The following is a 19,236-nucleotide window of genomic DNA, read 5'->3' as shown; positions in this document are numbered from 1 at the left end:
AGAACTAGAAAACCCATTTCTGGTTTGATCGGAGCCAGACCTGTGTTTTGCAATGAATTGCTTTGGTTTAGATTTAGTTATGTTGAGGCCAGCTGTACGTTGCGTCTGATCTGAGGCTTCTTACTGCTTGTAATACCTTCTGTGTAAAATCTTGATGGAGTGTGAGTTTCCAGGTCTCCCTTTCTCTGCTTCCTTCAGACATCTGTATGTACACGCTGTGACCCCTAGCCTTCACCCCCTACCCTTATTCAACCTTGAATTGCTTGTGTACTCAAACTCCTTGTTCATCTTTGTAAGGAACCCAAGCACCCCATCAACTTTCACATCTGTGTTAACCAGGCATCTTGGGGGAAGGCCGCCATCTGCTTTGTGGACAGAATCAAATTGCCTTTCAATTACGCTGATATTTGGGCCACATAAAGGCCCTCTCTGGGCACCCGTGACCTTCATTCACACTTTAACTTTTTAGATTCTGGCCTATATTAGAAAACATCACTGCAAAATCGTAAACCAACATAGTTTCTACTTCTCCAATCCTCCATAGCTCAGATAAATGTAGTATTATAGGGATTTTACTTTATAAGTAAATGTTCATATTCTATTAATATTTATTTAAGATACTTGGTGCTTATCAAAGGACAGATTGAAAAGATGTCTTTTTCTTTTTTTGCTGGGAAGATTCACCCGGAGCTAACACCTCCTGCCAATCTTCTTTTCGTGTGTGAGCCACCATCACAGCATGGCCACTGACAGACAATCCAAACGTAACCTCTAGGCCACCAGGGCTGACCTTGAAAAAATGTAGATTTTTAAAAGATGACTGCCCACTTAATATTTTTCTTAAAAGTAAAAGGAAACTAGAAGATGTAGAAACTATAATGAATTTTATTCAACCTTTTCTGACATTTTGAAAGTTTGATTTAACTCTGAGAGATTTAAGGAAGTATTGAAATATTAAATGCACAAACTTTAACAATATTATTATTAAATAGGTTTAAAGAACTTGCTTTAAGACTCTTAAATTTTCCTTAAGCATTTGACAACAAAATAAATACCCTTAACCAACCAGGTAAAAGCAATGTCTCACAGGCTGTCCCCAGCAGCCTTATGATAGTCTCTTTTGGGCCATGATAATTAGACTTGAGACAATGAAGATGAATTGTTGATTTTTAAGATTTTTTAGATTTCTAAATGTAAGAGTTTAATAGAATCCTGTACACTTTTTGCTAAGAATGTTTGCCTTTAATATTTAGACCTTTGAGTATTTTATTACTAGTTTATTCTTGTCTCTCATTCGTTACTATTTTGTCTTCAAAATACTGAATATCTAGAATCTCTTTGAGTGATAAACCTCAATTTCTAGGCAGTCATGTAACATTTCTTTGGCTGTATAATATTGGATCTTAACATATAAATCTTGCATTCAGCCAAATCACTTACAGCTTGGCTTGGTCTTTGTTTCTACATTATGTCTGAATAACGACATGTTGACGGTTAGAGTCCTCGTTTATCTCTAGATCAGAATGGCTTTAGATGTTGTTGAACTTTGTGTTACACATATCTCTTAGATGAAATGAGGTAGGCTGGAGTGGGTACAGGATTTGGGGTCAGAGGCCCGCTTGAGAAGCTGGCTTTTCCATGTGCACTTGACCTCTTTGAGCTACTTTTCATGCCAATATAGAGGAGTCAACGATATCTCTTCCACATGGTTGTTGTGAGAATTGAAATTGTTGAAATGTTGTGAGAAGTAAAATATGTGAAGTCCTTGACAGATGCTCACTTATAATTGCTTATAAATATGAGAATATAATTTTTCTTACTCAAGCATATAAATAGGAGACAATATGTATTGACTATCAGATATATTCATGAATTTCTTTATTTCATTCACTTTTAAAAAAATGTGTTTATTCTCATACTCCTTTATAAAGGAATGTGTGTGTTAAATTGAAGTCCTTGATAACATGAGTCTTCTAAGCTGTAGCCCTTCAGAATGGAGTCCTGATGAATAATAAAAATCACGTTAGTGGTATAATTCTACTCATTGCTGAAGAGTTTGAAGAGTTTTTCTTTTCTCCCTATCTGGGTATTCATCCCTAAATGATACACTTAGATCACATCAAATAATTTTACTTTGTTGGCTTTTGACACAGTGAAATATATACTGGTTTCCAGGCTCTGGCTCCTGCTTGCTTTTTTGCTGTATCTTCCCCTCTTTGTCCATGAATCTTTCACTTCAGGTGTCTGGCTTGTGCTTTGAATACATCTAACACCTTCCTTTCTTTATGTCTCTTATGCCTTTCCTTATACCATCTACTCACTGCAATTCCTTTCCACTCAAGACACTTGCCTGTCGTTAGGCATGGGGTAAGCTCAGCTCCTCCATGAAGTCTTTGCAGACCACTGTAGCCAGAGTGATTATTCTGTTTCTTACATTCCTAGGTAATGATAGCTCTAACACTCATCTTTTCAATAGTTGAGAAGTGAGGACGCCTTTTTTTCTTAAAGACTCTAAGAAACATTTTCTGGTGCGTCATTTGCTTAAGTTGATTTAGTATCGTTCATTACTGAAATAGTAGTTGGTGGTGAAGAAGCTATTACCATGATTGGTTTAGCTTAAACAGAGCTTAATTCTGAAGCTTGGGTGGAATGAATCTGGGGGAGTAAACTGCATTGTATACACAGGCAATCTGACAGCATTTTCCCTCCAGAGAATATCTATGTAAACTTTTTTTTTCTTTTTGGTGAGGAAGTTTTGCACTGAGCTAACATCTGTTGCCAATCTTCCTCTTTCTTTTTTCCCCCTCCCCAAAGCCCCAGTACATAGTTGTATATCCTAGTTGTAAGTTATTCTAGCTCTTCTATGTGGGATGCTATCGCAGCATGACCTGATGAGCAATGCCATGTCCTCACCCAGGATCCAAACTGGCAAACTCCAGGCCGCTAAAGCGGAGGGTGCGAACGTAACCACTCAGCCATGGGGCAGCCCCCATGTAAACTTTTAAGAAACCCAAAAGCTTCAGAAATGTTTTTTAAAAATCTAAGTCTTTTCTCTGTATAAATGCAATATTTCCAGAATCCCACTGCAAAAAATTAAAAATTAATCTTCGATATTTGAAATGAGAGGCAATATTTACTTATGAGTGATGATAACTCTGAAAAGGCTAGTTTATTAAAAAAAAAAAAAAGAATTGTGAGAGATTGGATTGCCCTGGGCAAAACGGGAGAGTAGGCATATTTTGTCTTTTAGCTTTTCCTACTTCATCTTCCAGTATCTGTCCCTTCTTTTCACCACCTCTTTCTCCTTCCCTTCTTTAAGCATTTATTGTGTTTTTTGTGTGCCAGTCCTGTGCTGTGTGCAGTGAAGACAAGAATGAATAGTAATTATTCTGCCATCAGTGGTCTCATAGGCTACTGAAAGAGTCAGATAAATTTTTAGCAAAGTATCATAAATATGGTAATACATGTATAAGCAAGATGCTAAGGAAACACCAGTGTTCTCCTATCGTCCTCTCACCTGTCAAGGCTACTTCCATATTTCTTGCCCTGTTCTTTGGACCTCCTTATGCCTGACTGCCCAAATTTTCCATAGCAAGAATTTAATAAAAGAAGTTTTGTGCAAAACTATTGATTGCGATTTAAGAGGGCCTCTTTCCTGGTCAGCTATATGAAATGGACTGTGATAGCGTCACAAATGATTACCTTTTATTATGGTATAAAAAAAATCTGCACTTCTGGGGGAGGGTGACCTTAAAAGCAATAAGAATCAATTCTTAATTTTTTATGGATGGGATTTGCCACTATACTTTTAAGATATTTTCCTCTTGGTTTGCTTTGTATAACTTCTTGTTCTTATAGTGAATATGTATGAGGGAATATGACAGAATTTAAATGATAGCCTAAACAAAATATTATTAGGAGGAAGATTTTCTGGAGAACAATCATAACAAAATAGGCAAATAAAAAATAGAATATATTCCACAACTTAATTTGTATTACTTTTTACTAACTACTCTTTTCAGTTACATTCCATAGTTTTCTATCTTTTGTTTAGAAAAATCTATAGGATAATTTTATTTACTTGATTTCAGTAGAGGAATATGATTATTAAAATGGACATTGAAAACATTAATAGTTTTCGAAGTGGGCTTAATTGAAGATTGATTAGAAGCTAGGGAACTTACATAAGGAAGGAGGCGGTGAGCCAGCTTTTTCTTAGATTATGAATATAGGACAAGTGGGGATAAATTCAGTTTATTACACCGTTAGCTCTATTTTCTCTTAGTAGGATAGCTTTCTAACTGATCTTCCATTCCTCCAGTCTTATCTACTCTAATCAATCCTCTGCTCCTCTGGCAGTTATCTTTCAAGAATGCAAATCCGATCTGACAGTGCTACTGTCTAAAGCCCTAAGACACCATCTGATCAGTTGTAGGAGAGATGTAGCATCACGCTCTGCTCATCTTAACCTGTGTAGCCTTTTCTCAAGTTTACCCTCCTATCTCCTCACTTGCTGTTCCAACCGTATAAAATTCTGACATGTTCCAGGGCATCCCGTGCTTCATCATGTCTGTAGCCCTCTGCTCATGCTGTTTTTATGACCTGGAATACCTTTTTCTTCCTGTATTCTGGCCAAACTCTGATTTCTTTCCGAGAGTCACTTCTTTCCTGAAGCCTTCCATGATTTGTCCTATCAGTTGTGGTTCTCTCTCCTCTATGCCTGATACACAGCCTGGTTCTTAATTACTACTTTGTGTTTTGTATCTTTCCTCTGAATCTGTTTTCCAACTAAGTAAAAACTCCTGTAGTTGATTCTACATGTACAATTCCAGCATTTGACGCAATATCAGGTAGAATAGTTACAGTAAATACTTGGTGAATATTAAGAAAGCTAAGATTAGATTGAAAATGGCACTTTAAGTGCTTCTGTGATATTTGGTTTTCCTTACAGTTCTTGTTATACAGTTTGACTTACTTTATAAATGGTTAAGAAAGGATAAAAATGGTCATACTTTATTTCTCCATTAGTGTTTAGTTTCATGCCAGTTAATGCTGTCATCTTTCAGCTTCCTTTTACACTCTGCAGCAGAGATACAAAACCTGTGAACCATGTATGCAGATGCCGTTGCTAGCAAGTTTTCTATTAGGTCCAGCCAAAGGAAGGTAATGGTGAAAGATTGGAAAGTGGGAGGAAAGAAGAAGCTGTTTATTTTCTTTTACTGGATGGTCGACTTCAGCAGGAAGCAGGAGTAGAGGATGACTGAAGGTGACTACAAGTGTGCTTTCCAGCAGCCCGGGTAGGGTGGGGATGTGGTGGCTGTGAGCATCCCTACCTGCACTCCTGCTGCTGAGCAGTATGGACTTTTCTGAGCAATAACAGAGCAGTGCCAGAGGCTGCTGTGGCGGTGTTTGCAGAAGCTCAGCAGTGACTGCAGGCCTGGCGGCCACAGCCCAGTGTCATGATGCCCTGGCTTTTGTTTTGTGCCTCCAGTTATGACCCCTCTCCTGTTTGTTCTTCTAACCCCTTCAATATTTGTATAATCAGTTTCCTGTATTAACTACCCAATGCTTGAAATACATAGAGTAGTTGCTGCTTTCCTGGCTAGACAATAACCAGGAGTAGTCTCAGAAAACAGATTTCAAAGATGAGAATTTGGGATAGGTTATCTGAACTGATTGGGATTGAGCACAGTGGGATCTCATGGTCAGGGGAAAATTGCCTGGGCATGCGGGGGAAACTTAGTTACTTAAACTTTCAGCTCTCTTACTGGAAATGAAGTGCTTACTAAGGTTAAAGCTTTGGGAAATCAAATGGAAGTCGTAATTGACTATTACAGCGGGAATAATAACTTCTAGGACTCTCGGGTGAGTTGGCTGATTTTGACTGCATGGAAAGATTTTAGGAAGGAAATTATGAGTTCAGGGCTCTAAACTCTCAATTCAAGAATGATCAGAGATATAGCTCCATGATGGCCCCCCACGATTGCCTTATCTTTTATTGTTGCACTGCTGCTGCAGCTGAAAATAAGACCCAAAATTTGTCCCTGAGAGTTGTGGAATCATAGTATAAGTTGAATTCACAGCCTCCCAAGTTTCTTATGTGAAAGATAATTGATTGGGTAGATGTGGGATCATGAGTATTGAAATGAATATACTTATGTGAACTCAGACGAATCTGAGAAATTTTAACTTCAATTTTCTCTATGCCTCATTTGCAATGTGCCATATGCTTTACTGTAGAACCAGCCCCTCCTCCTTTCTCTGAGAAGGTTGATTTTTTCCCAGCTTGAAGACCGTGTAATGGCCTCCACTTTGTGAGGAAAAATCTGGGGAGATAAGAGTGTTGGAGCGGATGTATTATGTGTGACCCACAAATACTTCCCTCATTAAGATATTGGGAAATACGTTGGTGAAGGGAGCACTTATATCCTGGAAATATTCTGGGATGGCTGTGCTCTGATTGCCTTGCAGTGTGGTGTTAGGCACTACTATTGAAATGGACTCTCTCATTTCAGTGGAATCGTGGAGTCCTGGAGTGACAGAGGCTGTGTCTAGGGGTAACTGCCAGAGGCAAGGTCGGTATAGTTACTATGAGGGGCAGAAAAGCCAGAGTGACAATCAGAATTTTGTGACCCCAATGTTGTCATCATTGGTGCTGTCTAAACAATCATTAAAGTGTAGCCTTTAGGGTACAGAAACATTTTGGATCTTGTGAGCAGAAACCTGATTTCAGTCACCATCGTGGAACATCACGGCCTCTCACTAAGTTTCTACACCTGACCCAGTTCACAAGTCTGGAGCCCTTAAATGAAGAGGGAGAGATAGAACCCTTTGAGGACAAACCATTGCTTTTGCTACAAAAAAGATACACTGAAAATCTTCAAGTTCTCTCCAGGGGATCTCAGTTATTTACCAGGGTGATTATGCATTATGGAAAGGGAAATTCTCATCTCTTTCAAGGATTACTAGATATGGCCTTTAGGTGATACTAATCCTTTGTGGGACCCAAGACATTACCATTGTTCTTGGTCAAAATAGACCTTATAGTGACCAGATGAGTGTATTTCTCTTGCTTTCTCCCCCTCCCTCTATGCCTCCCTCCCTTCCTTTCTCCTTTCCATCCTTCCTTTGCTCCTTCCTCCATTTTTCTGTTCTGCTCTCCCGTCCTCCCTCCCTTCCTCTCTCCTTTCCTTCTTTCCTTTCTTCCCAACTTGAGTTCATCTCACTGTGGTTCCACGGGGATCTATGGATCTACCTGTGATCACCGTCCCAGCTCTTGAATGCTTAGCTTGCAGAACTTCTACATATGCTTTTGGAGCCATGGAATGAGGGATATGGTAGGGGCCAAGTGGAAAGCTCTGGAACTATTCCCCCATCCAGAAGAGTAATCAAAAAATAATAATTGCATCACAGGAATTGCAGAGATTAGTGCTACCATGAAATACTTGAGAAATTCAGAAGTAGGGATTTTTATCACATATTCATCGTACTCGCTTTCTTGGCCAGTGCAAAAGGAGAATGGACCTTGGAAACTATGATGTTTTATTATAAATTTTATCAGGTTGCAATTCCAATTGCAACTGCTGTTCCAGATGTGATCTTTTTACTAGACCAGTTATCCTGGTCTCTGGCACTTGGTATACAGCTATGATCTTGCAAATTCTTTTCCCCCTATATCAATTAGCCAGGATTACAAGAAGCTGTTTACATTCACCTGGCAGAGAAAGCAGTATACTCTACTGTCAGGGCTATGTAAAATATGTTCTATATCATAATTTAGTACATCTTGAAGTTATTTTTAAAATGGCTAAGTAAGGATAAATATATTCATACTTTTCCCATCATTAGTGTAAAATTTTAAAGCAAGGAACATTTCTTAGAACTACTGAAGGATGAAAGAGGAAGGTGTTAATTAGTGCTTAAAGCAATATTTATTTGATTGGTTTCAGATAGGATGATTATTCTTCCAGAATTGAAAAATAAAGGAAAACTAAACAAAAACAAAATTTTAACACAAAGTAATTTTAAGCTCCAGGATTTCTTGTCTCCTTACCCTATCCCTCACCTTATTTATCAGATTAAAAACCAGAGGTGATTAATAGTTTTTTATGCAATGAACTCCTTTGTAATCTGATGAAGTCTGTGGATCTAGTCACAGAATGTTTTTAAATGCGCAAAATAGACTGCATAGGATTATAAAGGAAATCAATTAAATTAAAATACAGTCTGAAAAATATTTTAAAATCTCCACTTAGTAATATATGTATAGTAATAACATGATGTAGCATTACTTCTAATCAGCACTACAATTTTGGAGTTAATAATGAGTGTAACAATATTTCAAGGTATCTGTGATTTCTATTGGTCATAGGTACTGCTAATACCACTGTCATTCATGGTCTGCATTCTTAATAGAGGGAAATTTAAACATTTAGTTAGATGTTAGTGAAAGCAAACATATGGTCTCTTTTCCACCCAAATAATGGACCCCCTGAATTTCTTCTGTTGAACTCTTTGGTGGATGAGGGGTACATGAAACCCACTTAAGGAACTTCTGCTGTAGATAGATTTATGTAACAAAACAGCCCAGAAAAATGAACATTTATTCTTTTGAACATATTTGCTTAACCACATATTTTACCACAGTGCTTTACTTACATTATAAGGAAATAAAATTTTCTAACATAATGGAAAGAGAAGACTAAATGAGTCGATGTGAATAAGTATTAATTCTTTGGTCAATGAGATACCACATCGTATATTAACTCTTCTAACTAAATGGTGCCTCATGGACCTTTTGGAGTAAAATTACTTTGAACATGCGCTCTGTTTTCTTCCATTTTCTCAACTTGTTCAAGCTCATTTACTTGTAGTACTCAACTAGATTGGCTGTATAACATTTAAAATTTTTGTTTATTTCCAAAAGACTGAGTGTCTGCAATAATCTTCACTAATTGCCTGGTGTAAAATTCTTACTAGAGTATTTACAAATGTATTATTTTGTTGTACATTTGTCAGCTCACTCAAATAAAACTGCAAATAAAGGAAACAATTGCTTTTTGCTCACTACAGCTATGAAATAATTTCTGTATTTTTTCTTCCTTCTCCACAATTTCAACACCAAATTATGACAATTTCAATAGCATTTGAAAAATTATTGTGTTTATTGGATTATTTGCAGGTGGGGCTTTGTGCTTTGGTCTACAAATCAGTGGTTAATTTAATGATGAACTAGTTTATATTTAGCAAAATGAAGCATAACAAGCTCAGCTGAAAAAATGCTTCTTGTTTTAACCAGTATCTTCACACAGCTGTTTAAATACCATATTGTACTTGTTTTTTTTCCTCTTTCCTTATTTAGGATGGCACATGGTACTTGTGTAATCTTTGCTTATTTTAAGCTGGCATAAAAGAATGGTTCTCAGCAAATTGGAGGCAATTTGCAAAACTAAAGGATATTCTTATAAATTCAAGCCAAGTTAAATTATTATTGAAGAATGCATCTTTTTTTCTCCTGAGGTTTTTTATTATTATACTGTTTCAAAGTTTATGACAGAAGTACCTTTTTTCATTTGTTCCATGTAATTTTTTTTCTTTTGTATGAAGATACCATTAAAAGTAAGATAGGCCAGGAAAAGTCAGATGTTTTAAAATTGTAGTATCAATTTGCATTATCAATTTTATAATATTTTTCTGCCTAGAAAAGATTATGGCTCTTTATTTACAGATATAAATGCTGACTCAGAACATAACACTGAGATGGAAAGTTTAAATGATTTTCCATAACTGTTTTTTTTCGCTCCTTCCTCATCCTCACTGCCTGTCACCTCAACCCCCAACTCCGATACCACCAATAAGATTCAGTTGCCTTTCCTTTTGCATTTGTACCAAATGTATCAAATAAAACTTTCTCTTAAGATTTCATTATTTTATTTGCCCTTATACCTTTATTTCACTTCCATATTTTCATGAAGTGTACTGTAGTATTTTCAAATAGTACTATTTTGTCACAATACCCCTGTGAAGTAGGACACTGCCGTGTCTAGATCTTGCATCTGCTTTTTAGTGTGAAACTCTTTCCTCTATATTTGCTGACACAATTGAGATTGGAAAGATAAGGAATGGAGATGCAGGAACATAGTTATAACTTAAAAGACTGAGTTGAAGTTCACCAGTGTAATTGTTCTCCTTTGTAAATCAACTCAATCTGTATCTCTTATTTCCTAAAACGTGTGGTGTTGCTTAAAATGTTCAATTATATTCTAAATATGTTTATTCTGTATTCTCTGAATATCAGGCTTGATTTTGGTTGATTGTACTGTTTTTTATTAGTTGGAACTATTATGTTTTTCTCTTCCTACTAGACTTACGTGTCACGACTAGAGGCACTGTCCCAGGCACTGTTATGCCAATAAGAGCTGTAGTGCTGTGGGCTTTCTAAGGAAGATAGAAATGCAATGAGAACATGTAGGAAACAGCTGTAAGTAAGAAAAAAATCTTGTCAAAGAAGAAAGATAAGCTGTGTAAATTATGAGTATGGGTAAACTCATGGGAATTTAGTAACTTGAGAATTATTTTCCGGAATTAATAAACAATATTGTATGTGTAATGTGACACATAAATGTGTAATTATTAATTATTAATGTGTTTATTATTATATTATTCTTATATATTATATATCATATAACATTATATATATTATTATTTATTATTAATGTGTTAATTATTAATGTGTAATTATTGTATGTGTAATGTGACACATTAAGTTACATTAAGTTCATACAAAATTAAACTTTGTATTTGTATATAGCATATGTACCTTTGGGAAGTGAGTATTACTCTGGGACCTTCTATAATTTGACCTGCTGTGAAAGAGATAATCATAGCTTTTCCCAGTTGTATTTTATAATAGAGTATAGTATATATGCACATGTTTTGCACAAAGTTCAGGACTAAAATACCTAAGCAAAATGAGAAAGGAACCAAATATCAAAACTCAGTGACTTGAAAGTAATGGTAAATGCTATTAAAATAAGAATAAAAAAATAGTAACATTTATGATACAGCTCTCAGCCAAACAAGCAGATGTTTGAAAAAATTAAAATCTTTAAATTTGTGAGATTTATCAGTAATAGACTTTTTAGGGTTAAAAAATGAGGTATCAAATTTTTGTAACATAAATTAAGATCATACATATAAGCTTATTCCTTTTCTTTTTTTGAGTTTTCCATCTTATTCCTGTGTGAAAATGTACTGGAATGATAAATAAAGAACTAAATGAAAAAATTTATTGAAAAATACTCTTTACAATTAGCTAGTTCTTTAAAAGTTGGAAAACCTCTTTTATAATGAGTGATCAATTCTATAAGCATAAGTTTTGAAGTATAATGCTAATATATACTGATGAATAATACAGTTTTTCCCTCCAGCTTGAGGAGGATAGCAGGCTCTTAATCCTGTTAACTTCTTCATTTTCACTGATTCAGCCCAGGGGATAAAGTTTGGACACATGACCAAATTGATGGAATAACTTGACCAAGAGCTTGATCACTGTGCCTTGAAATAAGACAGGCAGCATTCAGCATCCAGATGTGCCTGTTGTTTAGAACACAGTTCAAAGAAATATCCAGCAAAGGGCTGGCCTGGTGTCGCAGCGGTTAAGTGCACACGTTCCACTTCTTGGTGGCCCCGGGTTCACCCGTTTGGATCCCGGATGCGGACATGGCACCGTTTGGCACACCATGCTGTGGTAGGCGTCCCACATATAAAGTAAAAGAAGATGGGCACAGATGTTAGCTCAGGGCCAGGCTTCCTGAGCAAAAAAGAGGAGGACTAGTAGTAATTAGCTCAGGGCTAATCTTCCTCAAAAAAAGAAAGAAAGAAAGAAAGAAATATCCAGCTGTTTTTAAGTTCCACTTAATGGTGAAAGGCATGTAGCAGCAGGGTGACAGGCTATATCTGGTTTGACTTTTTTGTTGTAGATGTTGTCATGAGATTATAGATTCTGATCTTACTGAATGACCTTGAAACTAGTAGTAAACTCTGGCAGTTTATTGTGCTTAGGCCAGTTCTCAAAAGTTCACATCAAAATCCCTCTACACTATTGAGAATAATTGGCTCTGTTTTATCAAGCTCAACAATAAGCAGAAGTGCTAGATCTCAGCTGCCGTTTGATTCAGTAAACATTTGTTGGTAGCCTATTATATGCTAGACACTCTGGTACAAATACAAGGATGAATAACCTTTGGTTTTTCTCTCATGGAGTAAATAGTGAGAAAAACACACACGTGCATGCATGCGTATGTATACTGTGTACGGGTTACAGTCCTGGGTTTTGAAGAATATGTAGGAATTCAGCATGTGGAAGAGAGGGAAAGGGGTCCTGTGTGCCATCATGTAAACAGTGGGGAGAAACAGTAAAGAAATCTAAGTAGAAGAGCAATGCTGATTTGTGAACATACATTCTGTAAAGATGGAGACATGCATTGAATCTGAAATTGCCTCTGAAAATTCTAGATAAATTGTCATAACTGTGTTCCAGCGTCTGAGCTAGTGTGCTTACAAAGATGAATGAGGTGCATTTCTTGCCTTCTCCCAACTCGGGATTGAATTGGGGGGCACAGATAACACAAAACAAACGACAGTTCACTGTGGTAAGCGCTGTAATAATGTTATGAACAAGCTGCTGTGGGAAAATTCTAGGTGATTACCTTTTTCTTTTTGTAAATTTGCTTCTCTCAATGGATATTTTTAACGTCTTTTTTTCTTTGAAAATCTACTTCCTTGAGGGAAAATTATGTAAAAATACAATGCACCCTTTTTAAAAAGAGGTGAAAAATTATGTAGGAACATTTTTCCTGGTAGAAAATGGAGGATGTAATCCTATTCTTTATAAGAAAAAGGTTTGAATTTGGTAAGGTCCAAATTTGGCTTCCTTTATTTGGATTTTTAAAACATTGAAAGGAGGCCTGTATTTCAGAAACAGGCGTTTTGATAGAAGGTTGTTTGGGGGCATCAAATTGAGGTGTGTTTTGTAGACAGAATAGCAGTCTCTGTAGTTTTGACCGAGAGGGAGCAAAAGAAAAGGCCCTTTTATGCTAGTTTTAAAACCCAGAGTAAAAGGAAAAAATATTTTTAAAAGATTCATCAATGCTGAAAAGACATTAGTTCTAGGAGTGACAATGGAATCAACAATAACAAACACGTTTTTCCAATTAATCAGTTTGGCTAAAAATTAAATGTATTATTTATCCATTATGGGTTTCTTTATGTATGAGATTCCCAATCATTGTCACACCCTACAGATTGGTTATGCCACGTTATTTTATCACTAGAGCCCATTGTTACTGCATCCCAGTCAATAACCTCTTTTCTGAATTTAAAAAAAAGTATGTATATTTATACATATCCCAGTGATCATTAATATGATACCCTATATGAAAATGAAAAGCCTTTAAATATCCCTGAAAATTTGTTGATATTGATACCAAATAAACAAGGTCAGATCTGTGATAGAATTTTTTTAAGAATATTTTTTCTGATTATTAAAATTATACATGTGTACTTGGGAAAATTTAGAAATATAGAATAGGATGAAGAAGAAAATAAAGATAATAATTACACATATTTGATTTAAGATAGTTTTATTTAAATAAAGATATCAAAATAATCCCTGAAAATTTGAGATATTTTATTTTACGTTTCACAATATTTAGAGATCTATTGTGTATATGCTTGAAATTTGTGATACTTTCTGGAAGGTTTCTACCATCCTTCTTCCTTGCCTTGCTGTTTCTTTCACCACTTTTACTCAGAAGCTGCTTCACCTAATTATTAACCACTTCTTGTGTAAAACACTGCAGATAGAGACCAACAGAATGGAGACCTCGTCCAAGGTAGTGACAGTCCCATAGGGAGACTGTCATTTCGAGGACCAACTTCTAGGATTTGGTTCTCAGCTTTGCAGGTTCTGAAAGTTGATTCCTCAGTATCTAAACGTTTTCTATCAGTCTTTCTGGGATAGACCCACCAAACAAATTTATGAACATATTAATATTACTGATATATAAATCAGTGTGTTGATTTATTAATTTGCCATTCCAGTTTAGCCCTAAGGAAATGAATTTCTTTTCGAGGCCCTGAAACCAGCTGATGCCACTGTGCTTGACCCTGCTGCCATTCTGAGCTGCTGTCAAAATGCCAATCCTTTTCCAATAATCTGGCCTTCTCCCTTGCTCAATTCCTACTCTTCTCTAATTTTTTTCCGTAGCCAATTTTCCACTCTTCCCAACCCTTGCAATCTTGTAGAGACCCTATTTTATAGCAAAACAAAACAACCTCCCAAAATAAAACAGGGTTTTTTTTTTTTTCCCTATATTCTTATACTTTTCAACAAGTTCTCTTTTTCTACTCCCCGTCACAATTAAAATCTGAAATCTGGAGCCACTTTCCCCAACAGAAGACCCTCTCTCTCTTAGACAGTCCTACTTTCAAATTCTTATTTCTGGGGCTTTCCTTTTATAGATGTTTTGTAGATCGTTCTTTTTTGAGCACATTGTCTTGTTTTGTTTGCTGAGGAAGATTCACTCTGAGCTAACATCTGTGCCAACCTTCCTCAACTTTATTTGTGTTTTGCTGCCACAGCGTGACTCAGTGGTGTATGTCCGCACCTGGGATTGGAACCCGTGAACCTAGGCCACCAAAGCGAAGCATGCTGAACTTAACCACTAGGCCCTTGGGCTGGCCTCACCATTGTTTTTTTTTTAAGGAGACTAGGAAGGGTCATGTTTAAGCTTTCTTATTTATAGTTCCCTTCTATCATGCTTTTTAAAGTAGCGTGCGGGTCATATTAATTTTGGATATTGATGTCCAGAGAGTTTAATCTCCTGTTTTCAGGCTTTTTCTCATGTAGATAAATATTATATATTTAATATTAAATTATATATTTTTATTATTTAAATATATTTGTGTATATAATATAATTTAATCTTTATATATACATCTATATAAATATAAATAATCTTTATGTATACATCTATATAAATGATTATATGTACATCTATATAAATATATATATATAGGCTCCCAATATTTCTATAAAGAGCTGAACATTCCATTTTGACTCTTCCCCCTTCATTTTCAGGTTATTTCCTTCATTTCTATTTGACACACAATATTTACTGTTGTTCTCTTTCTCCACCCTACTGCCACTAGTATATTTTTGCTTTGGAAAAAGCTGTCTCCATAAAGACTGTGGTATTTATTTTCTGTAAAAGCTTTAGCTGCACATTTTATTTTAACATTGATTTCTCATCACGTGACAGAAATAGCAAGGTTAGCATTTCAGGAGAGCTTCTCTTCTGTTAACAGTATCTTTATCCTCTCATTAGTTTAATTCATGATAGTAATCCAGGCAAGCTTTGACCATTAAATTCTTTTAGGCGGCAGAGTTTCCCAAAGACTATGCTTTGTTTTTGAATAATTAATTTCTTCAATTCATTTTCGTGTATGAAGTTAATAGTATATGGGAATTCATTTTCTTTCTGATGTAATAAACTTTCCATTAATCTATGAGGTTAACTTTTCTGTTATTTTTTTTTCCTATAGAGCTGACTGTTAGTTAATTCAATAGAGTATTTTGTTCTCTTCAGAGTAAAGCTCTTTTGGAGGGTTTTAATAGTTGTTCCCTCAACTCTCTTCTTCCATTACACCTTTTTCTTTTATTGCACAGGAAATGATGAGGTCTCTTCAAAAAGCGTTTATGAAATCCCTGAAGAACCCTAGTAAAGGTGCTGAGATTGATTTTTGTGTTTCCTTTTTAAAAAGTACTTAGAGAAATTTGAGAAGCCCATATCTTTGAGAAGCTTCATAATCAAAAAGCTGTCTACTCTGTTCTGAAAAATTGCCTTGTTATGCCATTATTATTTGTGACAAATGGATCAGGTGTAGTTCCAAAGAACAAGAAAATCAACCTTAAGTTATTTCTTCCCAAAATTAGACAGGAGTCTTGCAGAATAAAATACAGGATATCCTAACTTTGCATAGTCATGATCATAGAAATAAAATCCCAGAACACTTTCTAGAGATAAGGAAAAGCATTGCAGAAATAAATAATCAAGGTTGGCTGCTTCCAAACAGTGAGTGTATGTAAGTACATAAAAAATTTGCTTTAAGAGGGTGAGCTTTTTAATTTATTCAGCCAAAGATTTATTGCTCTGATTTTTGTGATTTTCTCTTGAAGGAAGGACTGAGAACATATTCATACTCCAAGAGTTGCTAATATTTATTAGTTGATATAATGATGAAATGATTTGTAAGTAACGAATGTTTTAATTTTTCAGTTTTCTATAGTCCCCTTAGGGAAAAAAAAAATGTAACGCTTTGAGGACGCTTGGTAGAGCAAAACAGGGCAATCAATCAAAGGTGGAAAATGTATTCTTAGAAATGCATTTGGGTTTTTAAAAGTTTGTGTCTTGGATATCTATACAGTTTCAAAATTTCAAAATGATATTTACATAAGGCCATCTTTTGCTTTTTAAAACTTCAAGGATGGGGGCAAAGAAGTCAGTATAATGAGCTATCTTAAGGTTAGTAGGATATAATTAAGTTTGAGAAGAAAATTTAGTGAATACTATATTTGGGGTTTAGGTCGCTAGAGTCAAGTATAAAGTGAGGGACATTGTAGTCACAGTAATTATCTTACAAGTGAGTCATATTGAGAAAACTCTCCTTAAAATCTGTTCTATGTCTTACCTTTTCCTGATATAGCAAGATTTTTCTTTGGGATTGGAACTAGAAGTAATCAAATAAAAGGTGCTGAGTAAAAAAGATTTTGACGGTTGTCATATTCTCCATCAGAGAAGCCAAAGAGAAAAAAAGAAAACATTCTTGATTTCACTGCTTTTTTAGTGTGATGACTAAGCACACAAACAGCCTGGGCCTGAATTCTTTCTCTGCTACTTAGTGAGATGCATAACCTTGGTTAGGTTTTTAACCTGTCTGTGGCTGGCTCAGTTTGCTCATTTATATAATGAGAACAGTAATAACACCTCTTAGGGTTATTGTCAGGTTAAATGAACATATGTGCATATAAATGTGTGTGTGTACATATATATGTGTGTATAAAGAGAGAAATTGTAGAAGAGTGGTATATGTAGGTATTGTTTCATTATTTCTGTAGTTACTACTATTCACGCTCGACTTCATGGAGACTTTAAATTTATTCAGCAAATATGAATTAGTCTATACTGTGTGCCAAGTACTATAGGTGCTGAGCATACAATAATGAACAAGGCAATTAAGCTTCCTATTTTCATGGAATGTATATTTTGATTTGGGACATCAAGGGAGACAATTCAACAAGTAAATAAGTGATAAAAATATGTTAGTGCTAACTGCTATATAGAGGATTAAAGGGGAGTGATGCGGTAGATTAGATAGTCAAGCAATGCTTTTTAAGAAAGATGACTTTTAAGTTGAGAGCTGATAACTAAGAACCAATCTTGTGAAATCTGGGGCAAGAGCATTCCAGTGAAGGGTTTCTGAGGTGTGCTTAGAGAACAAAAAAGAAGAGTGGTGATGTTAATGGATGGCAGCCTGAGTGTGAGCAGTATGAGGTACAATCTGAGAAGCTGGACAGGATCTGATTTTGTAGGGCTCTGTGAGCCTGGATAAGGACATATGGTATCATTTTAGGTGTGGTAGGGAGCTCTTGGAAGGTTTATAAGCAGAAGATTGATAGAACCTAATCCACATTTTAAAAACGATTTTGATTAAGACCTACAGTAATCAAGACAATGTGGTGTTGGTGGAGGGACAGACATGTAGATCAGTGGCACTGAATATGGAACCCAGAAATAGGTCTACACAGATATATCCAACTGAATTTTGACAAAGGTGCAAAAGCAATTCAATGAAGGAATGATAGGCATTTCGACAAATGGTGTGGGAGCAATTGGACATTCACAGGTAAAATCATGAACTTTGACCTAAACCTCACACTTTATACAAAATTAAACTCAAAATGGATTATTGACTTAAGTGTGAAACATAATGTGTAAAACTTTTGGAAACAAATATAACAGGATAGGATCTTCAGGATCTAGTGCCAAGCAAAGAGTTCTTAGACTTGACACCAAAAGTAATATCCTTAGAAGATTGATAAATTTGACCTCATTTGTTCTGTGAAAGACTCTTGTTAAGAGAATGAAAAGAAAAGCTGCATACTGGGAGAAAATGTTTGCAAGCCACATATCTGACAAAAAACTACTATCTAAAACATGTGAATAACAAAACTGCAAGAACCCAAACAATCCAATTAGAAAATGGGCAAAAGACATGAAGAAACATTATACCAAAGAGGATATAGAGATGGCAGGTAATCACATAATACAAGTGTGTATTATTACACACTTATGGTAATGACTAAAATAAATCACACCACCAAATACTGGTGAGGATGTGAAGAAGTTGGATCACTAATGCGTTACAGGTGAGAATGTAAAATGGGGTAGCTGCTCTAGAAAACAGTGTTGTGCTTTCTTATAACTTGAAACAAGCAATTACCATATGACTCAGCAAGTGTAATCTTAGTCGTTTGTCCCAGAGAAATGACAACTTACTTTCACAAAAAACACCTGTGCATGAATGTGTATGTTAGTTTTATTGGTAATCAGCCAAAATTGGAAACATCCCAGATGTTCTTCATAGGTGAATTAAGTAGACCATGACACATGTATATCATAGAGTCCTACTCATCAAAAGGAGTGATACATGAGACAACTTCCCTGAATCTCCAGGGAATTATTCTGAGTGAAAGAAACCAATTCCCAAAGGTCACATACTGAATGATTCCATTTATATAACATTCTTGAAATGACAAAATTGTGAAATGGAGAACATTAGTGGTTGCAGGGGTCAGGATGGGGGATTGGGGTTGGGCAGAGGAAGGAGGTGGTTGTGTCTGTGAAAGGACAACAGGAGGAATCCTTATGATGGAATTGTTCTGCATCTTGACTGTGTTAATGTCAGCATCCTGGTTGTGAGTTTGTACTATAATTTTGCGAGATGTTACCACTGGATGAAACTGAGTAGAGGGTACATGGTATCTGTCTGTATTATTTTTTACAACTGCATATGAATCTACAGTTATCTCAAAATAACAAGTTTAATTAAAGGAAAAAACACCATTATTTTGGCTGATCAGTAGAGAATGTATGGCCTCCAGCTGTAGTTATT

At 35.7% G+C, this 19,236-nt stretch overlaps 1 protein-coding gene across 5 annotated transcripts in view; it reads left to right on the top strand.

Moving 5' to 3' along the window:
* The window catches only part of IMMP2L (inner mitochondrial membrane peptidase subunit 2), an 845,338-nt gene that overhangs the window by 231,641 nt on the left and 594,461 nt on the right, over positions 1-19,236 (top strand). The gene's annotated exons all lie outside the window — the stretch shown is intronic.

This window comes from Equus asinus, chromosome 1 (genome assembly GCF_041296235.1).
Source record: "Equus asinus isolate D_3611 breed Donkey chromosome 1, EquAss-T2T_v2, whole genome shotgun sequence".
Taxonomy (NCBI): domain Eukaryota; kingdom Metazoa; phylum Chordata; class Mammalia; order Perissodactyla; family Equidae; genus Equus; species Equus asinus.
This window is presented reverse-complemented; position numbering and strand designations above follow the sequence as displayed.